At 45.8% G+C, this 8,251-nt stretch overlaps 1 long non-coding RNA gene across 12 annotated transcripts; it reads right to left on the bottom strand.

Annotated features, from left to right (window-relative positions):
- Positions 1–660: 660 nt before the first annotated feature.
- On the bottom strand, positions 661–4,455 carry LOC120639670. 12 transcript variants are annotated; one of them, XR_005661598.1, is made up of 4 exons: positions 3,993–4,455; positions 3,341–3,406; positions 3,072–3,125; positions 661–2,917 (listed from the first exon to the last, which is right to left on the bottom strand). It is a non-coding gene; the product is annotated as an uncharacterized LOC120639670 (long non-coding RNA). The 12 variants fall into 12 exon arrangements; XR_005661600.1 differs by lacking the exon at positions 3,993–4,455 and having other exon boundaries at positions 661–2,711; positions 2,796–2,917; positions 3,341–3,820; XR_005661602.1 differs by lacking the exon at positions 3,993–4,455 and having other exon boundaries at positions 661–2,695; positions 2,796–2,917; positions 3,341–3,820.
- Between the last annotated feature and the right edge of the window lie 3,796 nt (positions 4,456–8,251).

Below are 8,251 nucleotides of genomic sequence, written 5' to 3'. Positions count from 1 at the left end.
TCAATTAGATCTCAAGTTCTATACACTTTCTGCCCACCATTTTTTATCAGTGTGTTACATGCTAGGAGTTTAGTCTTGCGTAAAATTTTTGTGAACAGTGGACATGTCTAGCTATAGGTTTGATTAAATCTTGTTTTATGCATAAGTTAGATAGGTCTGATAGTTCCCGTTGCTCTACTATGTTCCAAGAGTTCAAATTTTTATAATACCTCTGTTTTTATACCTAGTTTCTGTAGAAAAAGTGTGGAAATATTTGGTTAAGTCTAACTAATTTATGTTATGAAGAAATGTACTAAATCAAGAAAACTAGTTTGACTGCCTGGAAAATATGATATTTTTACTAGATCTTGTTCTTGAGTGCATAATCATGCTAATAAAATTTGGGCTTCTGGAACTCAGTATAAATGTCTGTGGAAATTAGTTTTGATCCAAGCAGCTAAATTATGTTTAGTAGCCTTATCTATGTTTTGATCCATGCAGCTAAATTTTTCATGCCTTGTATAGTACTCCTTTAAATCTGACTAGTAAAATTCCTGTGCTAACGCTACGTCTTAATTTTGTAATGCAAATCAAACAACCAAAAGATGATTTATGAATAAACAACTAAAACTTCTCAGCTCAGTATAACTCTGGACTACTCAAAACCATAAGAATGTTTCATCCACAACAGGTAATCTGAAATTCATCTCACACTTATATATGGACACTTTTCACACAAACAAAATTTTCACAAATATAGTTCCCAACTCTACACTACAGCTCAATTGAGGGCCATCTGCCTCTGCAAAGCAAAGCTCCATACATATATATCAAACTTCAGCCTCATGTGAACAAACCAATCTACCTCCCTATGCCTAATGAATTTTCTGAAAAAATGAATTTGCAACCACCACAAGTAATCTCCTCGACAAAATGAACCAGCCCCAATTTTTTTCAATCACAAAAATGTTTTCCTCTCGATGCAAGGTTCCCATCCGTGACTAATCTTTTTTCCTCGCCAAATCAAGGTGTCCATGTATTCATCAATAGTGTCTTGAAGCTTGTGATCTCAATAGGATATACAGGACAGCAAAGCAATAAAAAGATATTCTTAATATAACCAGAACTTAGAAAACAGTTAGTTATGCAATTTGCTGTTACCATATAAAAATTTGAAAGACATGGTGAAACAACTGAGGGAATTAATTTATCTAGCTACAATATTTTTTAGTGGTTGTAGCTAAAAGCACAGAATGGCAAAGTGTGCCCTTTGTAGCTAAAAGCACAGAATAACATTCACAATGGCATGCATCACCAAGTGAACCTGTGATACCTAACGTTCGGATAGTATTGTTGTTCCCATAGAAGTCAATAAAAGTTGACGAATGGCAAAGTGTGTGTTCCACAAAAAACTTTTCAACAGATACCCAAGTTCCTAATGTGGAAGACCATGATGAATCATGCCTATGTCTACTAAAAACAAAATGCATCGGTGAGACCTCATTACCAAATTCTTATGCTGTTACTATTGCATAAAAGATACTGTAGAAGCTTAAGTTATATTAGATACCCTAGAAGCCACAAACTTTGGATTGTGGGGCAATTTTTGAAAGCTCCATGATGCCAATCACCAGCACTGGGTCTGTCCTTTTCCATGATGCCAATCGAGGCGTGCTAGCCCTGCTGTACACATATTAGGGAAATTTAACCATTCATCCTGATGATATGAATAATGCAGCAAATCAGGAAGATGCATTATTCGACCCTAAGGCCTAGTCTATATAGAAGTTTGTCCCCTTTGAACCCTTGTTCAATGCAGTCATGAACAATGGAAGCAGTACTATGCGTGCAAGCCAGAAGGCCAATAAGTGCTGATAGCAGTCAAGGATGTACCTCCTGCAAAGGTAGCATCTCCACAGCTATTAAGAAATAGGGTCTGTTTTTTCATACTATTTTGATTTACTCAAACATAGCCAAGACTACTGACAGAAAGTAAAAAAATTCTATCACAGCAAAGCATTTCTTATAGCACTGCAAAATTATATATTTGTCTTAATTTCTAGAAACATACCAGGTCAGGTGAAGGCATCTAAATCCTCATTAAACTGCTTACTGAGAATTATAGATGTAACACCAACTATTATTGTAACCATGAAAACTGCGTCGATAAGATGATATACTATTTGTTTAAACTATTCATGTCCCTACAAATGAAAGATCGTTTATTAACCATGAATGCAAGCACATTTTTCCCTATCATATATCACTGCAAGCATAGCACATCTCATTATCTTTGCCTAGAGAAAGTCACAAACTCTTCCCAGGACTCCACCTTCCACCATCTCCAAATCCCAATCATAAGTAAATCAAGAGGCAATCAGATAGCTATGAGCAAAATAAGTTAACATCTCAAATTACCTTAAATTGGGAAAGCTGCTGCTGTAGTATAACTCACCGTCAACAAACATGAACATAAATTAAACACTTAGGAAAGAACTGATGAAATATTTAGGAACGATGAAATATGGCATTACCTCTGGCATTGTAAGATTGTAATTAAACATCTCAAACAGTACTGATGAAATATTGGCCACCAAGTATAATTTAATTGCAACACATGGAGCTGGAATTGTAAGATAAACACACATGCAGTTAGTCATCTGTACCTAAAGCACAAGCTTGGATAGACCGATAGAGATGTGGAGTCCCATGAACTCTGCACACATGTTCATCTGTTTTAACAATTTATGAAGCTTATTTGAACTGTGTTATAGGATTTGTAACCAATTAACAAAATTCAGCTCAAATTAACCTACCAGCTCAAGAGACACATTGACTTGTCCCTTACATTATATAGCACATATATCAAATTCCTGCAGCGTCGCGCCCATGTCCACCTCTCTGTCACCTCTGAGAGTCAAGACAAATTGACTGGTCCCTGACATTACATAACACAAACAGGAGTGAGAGTCAATACAAATAATACAAGACAGCCTATAAACAAATTTTACACACAGAAATAAACCAACAGATAGTAAATACTATTGCTTTGGCTAATTCCGAACAATAATTCCCAAACAAGAGAACATTACCAGAGGAGCTGAAAATCTGCAATTCTACCGACAAAGAGATTAGGACACAAATTTCTGCACAACATAGTTTTAGTTTTAGTCCAAAACTATCAGAAAGAACACAATCATTGCAAACCTAAAATATCAATCACACGATAGAGTCAGACAAATGATAAGATGAATGCAGACACCACAAACTCATAACATGGATTTAATTACAAGGTAGAAGGCCTAATCCAAATTTGAGAAGGACAACAGAGATAGCAGAGAAAAAAATATAACTATCTTACCTTACAGAGGAGAAAAAAAGTTATTGCGCTCTCAATAGTTTCACCTTGTCCGAACAATTTCTACACCTATTATCAGAGTCACCAACATGATTATTAGTGTATTTTTTATTCAACAAAGTGGAATGAAAATCTGACAGATGAAACAAGACCTAGAGATTAAGCATTATCACCACATATATAATGCGGTGATGACCAAAGACAGTTTCATTCTTCCATGGAATTTCTACACGCATTGGACCAAGCAAGAAGGGCATCAAGGATCAGGATTCAGGAGACATCAATTTTTTTTGAAAAATAGGAGAAATCAAATTAGACAGTTGGAATACAAATTCAGCGATAGTTGGAATGCAAATTCAGCGATAGGTGGAATGTTCTACTTTGGCTACAATTGTTAGCTGTGAGACCAGTGATAGGTGGAATGCAAATTCAGCGAACTAAAGTGTTTTGCCATAACTTAGCAAGCATACATATTGGTATTGCATCTACATGTATTGGAAAGCAGGCGCTCACGTACTGGTCGACTCGTCAGCGGCCTGTGAGACCAGTGATAGGTGGAATGCAAATTCAGCGAACTAAAGTGTTTTGCCATAACTTAGCAAGCATACGTATTGGTATTGCATCTACATGTATTGGAAAGCAGGCGCTCACGTACTGGTCGACTCGTCGGCGGGTGACGGCGTGCCGTCGACGACGTCAGCGGTGTCCTCGCTTCTGGGGACGCGTCTCCGGGGACGACGGTGACGTCCGCATCTCTGGCGACAAGTACTGGTCGACGGGCAGTTGCGTGCGCTTCTCCGAGGACGGCGGCGTCATCCGCGCCTCCGGGGACGGCGGTGAAGTCCGCATCTACGGGACACGTACTGGTCGACGGGCCGGTGGCGGGGCGGCGGAGGAGCGCCAGAGTCGAAGCCGAAGCCGAAGGACGCGCTGTCGCCGGTTGAAGAAGGAAAAGAGAGGGGAGGCGAAGATGGGCCTGTTGGTGCTCGGCGCGCCCCTCCACGCGTTATGCGCGGTGCTGGCACCGGCTTGCACTCGACCGCTTCAGCCTCCGCGCCACCCGGCGCGGGCGAGCGGTGCTCACCGCGCGTACGCCGGAACGAGTGGTGGCACTTGGCGCAGGCGAGGGCGGCCGCGGCGAGCGGCGCGGGCGAGCGAGGAGTTGCCGCCGCGCGTACGCCAGAGCGCACGGTGGTGCCTGGCGCGGGCGAGGGCGGCCATGACGGGCGGCGCGCGCGATCGAGGAGGGAGGGGGAGATGGCAGCGCAGGAGATCTGGGCGCCGGCCCTAGCGCCCGTGATGCCGATGGTCTCGGTGAGAAAAAAAGAATGGAGGGGAGGAAAAAAAGGAAAAAGAGAGGAGATTGCGATTCGAACCGGGGCGCACGGGAGGGAGGCGGGGGACCGCGGGGGGAGGAGGCGCGTTGAAGCCAGATCCGGCGAGTCGGCGGTCGGCGCCGGCCACATCCCCGTCACACGCCCTCCCACGCCTAGCTCTGCCCCCGCGTCATAAGGCCGGGCAAGCCCCCATCCGCCACGGTGCAGCGGCCGCCGTGCGCCGGCGTGGATCCAGCCTACAAGCACGGTGGCGGTGCGGAGGCGGCGAATAGTGTTAGGGTCGGGAGGAGCTCGAGGGAGGCATCGCTAGCGTGGATGGGGTGGCCCCCACCCCTTTTCCCTCGCCGAATCTGGAGGAGAAGGGAAGGATGCGGCCGGAGCGGAGGAGGGAGAGGCGTTGTCCGGCGTCGGCTGTTGTCAGGCATGGAGGCGTGGCCCGCAGTCGGCGCAGGGGATTGTTGTGGAGGTTGTCTAGTCTGCTGCGGTGGTCCTGGTGGCGGCCACGGCCGGAGGCGGCGCCGTCCGGCGCAGGAGGCGGCGGCGGCGGTCCCGGTGGCGGCCACGGCCGGAGGCGGCGAGGCTGTTGTGAGAACCGCCCAATTTGCACTTGGTTTAGGTGAAATAATTGATTAATCCTTTAAGATAAGGGCTAGCACGTGTCCGTTTCTCAACACGACACGTGTTAATCCACACTTTAGAGGTATTTAATCAACACAATTCACCTAGAACGAGAGCAAACCCGGTAGTCCCGGTACGTATTTGCCACATGCCCAGTATTAAGCACACATACAGTTACGCAAGCACGTACATTGCCGATGATCCACAAAAAGCAATTTTACACACTTAAAATTACAAGTTCAATATGGGAGGGTTCAACTAACTTCCATTACAAGCCTTGGGCTCACGAAATCCATATTAAACAGAAACTTAAAGATTATTATATTTACATGCTCTCACGGTGTTCGATTACGATAAAAACATAGTACGATGATGATGTCTTGCTCAAGGACACCATCCCAGCCTCAACGACCTACTCCTCTCCCGCGCCTGAATCGGCAGGGTAGAAGTGGCCGAACACCACTTTCAGTTCACCTGCAACTAGGGTTAGAAGCACCCTAAGTACAAAGATACTCGCAAGACTTACGCGATTAAATAAACAAGAATCATGCAAAGGCTCAAGTAAAGGCTTTAGGGTTAAGTAATTATTGCATAAGCATGAGCTGTCTAGACTATCACCTAGCAAATTTAATTAATCTTGCCCAACCCCCAAACAATTTTAGTTGATTAATAGAGTAACATAATCTATAATAGATCCTCGATATGACATTAATCCAAAGCCAACAATACCGAAACTCTCTATGAAGAACTCGACGAACCAAGAGCTTGCTCATATCCGAGAGCGCGGCAATTCGAATTGATTATAACCTTGCAAGAGTGTACTACTTTACCCACACGACGCAAGAACCATGCGACTCACCCAACCGGCTAAAGTTGGATAAGGGGGTACTCGCGTCAACCGTTCCCAACATGTCTCAACCGTTGAGGGTACGCCCACCTTGCGCGTGGAGACTTAGTTCCACCGAGAACATCTCTAAATTTTCCTATACATAGTTCCACTCGGGGACCCGCTAAGCCTCCCTGCATAGCCCTTGGCCACATATCTGGGACCGAGCCCCAATGGTTAAGTCAAAGAAGGTAATTGGCTCATCCGTACCATTATATTGGATATGTGGTAGCACGGAAAGGTGCTCAAGGCCGATGGCATCCACTTGGTCCTTAATCGATCCAAGCGGACTATGCCCATGTGACTTCATTCTCTAGGCCCTACCATTCTGCTCGAATCTCGGTACTACCACTTCACTAACAACCAAACCAAACCAGTGTGATCAAGGGTAACCGGTAAATGTGATACTCCAGCTGTTCTTTCTAGTAAGCAAGATGAGTATTCTAAGTAGAGCTAAGCATATAGTCAAGTTGAGTAATTATCTGACTAACAAGTGACAAGGACATGGATAAACCAATCAAGGAAGGACAATGCATTAAACTGGGTACAAGAATGCAATACGTACATAATTTATATACCCAACATTACTCGATGAGATAACTAAACTAAATCAGGTTAAATAGGAGCAAGGATTCATGCTTAGATGCTTGCCTCGGCTAGCTTCGGGCTCGACCGCGAACTGGACTTCGGGTTCAGGCTCAACGGACTCGGTGGGCTCCACGGGTTAGACCTCTGATGGTTCGGTCACTATAATGCATGGATGAAATGCATGCGTTAGTGCAATGCTACGATTGTGTATAAAATAAACTGCATGAAATGATATGCGCAAAAAGATATACATGAAATAGCATTTTGGATATGCAACCCTGACAAAACCGGAGGTTCCGGAATTTCAAACCGGAGGTTTCGGTTTTAGGCACTTGTCAGGCCAAAACCAGAAGTTCCGGTTTCTAAAACCGGCGGTTCCGGTTTCAGCCGGTCTTTGCCATGGCATGCGCGGCGCGGCGCGTGCGTGCGCGCACGTCGCGCACAGCGACGGCGGCGACGGCACAAGGCGGCGCGGCGAGGCAGGGCTGGAGAGGGGCAGGGGGCGCGCGCACGGCGTGTCCCAGGCGGCGGCGAGTCTCGCCGGCGGCGGCACGAGCGGAGGGGAGCAACGGCGGGGCGGCGGCGAACAACGGCTGTGGGCGAAGGGCGACGCCGGCGGCCCTGCAAGGCGAGGCCCAAGGCCGGGTGAGGAAGGAAAACGGAGGAGGACGACGCAAGGAATCTCCTCAAACGAGGAATCGGCGAGAGACGCACTGAGGACGGCGAATCGCGGCGACGACGGAGCTCAGACCATGGCGGCCATGGAGGATTTGGGGAACGAATTGGGTTAGGGTTTGAGGGGAAGGGGCCGGTCGGGCCTTAAGGGCGAGGAGAGGAGTGAGGGGGCGGCACGGCACGCGAGGATGGCCGGCGGCGGTTGCGACGTGCGGCGTGCCGCGATTCGTGCTCTGCCCACCGGAGCAGAGTAAAACTGGAGGTTCCGGTTTTTGAACCCGGAGCTTCCGGAATTTCAATTTTTCCAAAACCTGGGATGTTACAATCTACCCCCCTTAAAAAAATCTCATCCCGAGATTTGGGTAAGCAAGAGGGGAAGGATAAAGCTCAGACTAGGTGTAGACCATAATCACCTAGACAGGATAACTATCTAAGATCTGAGGTATATGTGACATGGCATGGCATGATGTGACATTCCTAGAGTTTTATTGATGGTGATTGTGTACACATATAACAATATCCATAAGGATGAACTTCAATAAGAAAGTGGGGTGTGGTAGATAGAGAAAAGAACTCTACCCGCAAAGCGATGCAAAAGATCGATGATGCAGGGCCCACATTTGTTAACTCTATCATGCTTATTCAACCAAATCATCCCAAGATTCACATCTTAATTCATCTGATCTAGGACAAGAAGATTAGCTTGGAAGGTACCTCCCTCGATGAGAATTGGAACCCTATCTACAAATTTTTTAGAAATGATCTCTCCATCTAGTGATTCTATATGGTATAGTACTTGTAGACTTTGCA

Source organism: Panicum virgatum, chromosome 7K (genome assembly GCF_016808335.1).
Source record: "Panicum virgatum strain AP13 chromosome 7K, P.virgatum_v5, whole genome shotgun sequence".
Lineage (NCBI taxonomy): Eukaryota > Viridiplantae > Streptophyta > Magnoliopsida > Poales > Poaceae > Panicum > Panicum virgatum.
Note: the sequence above shows the minus strand (reverse complement) of the source record. Positions and strands in the feature narration are given on the sequence as shown.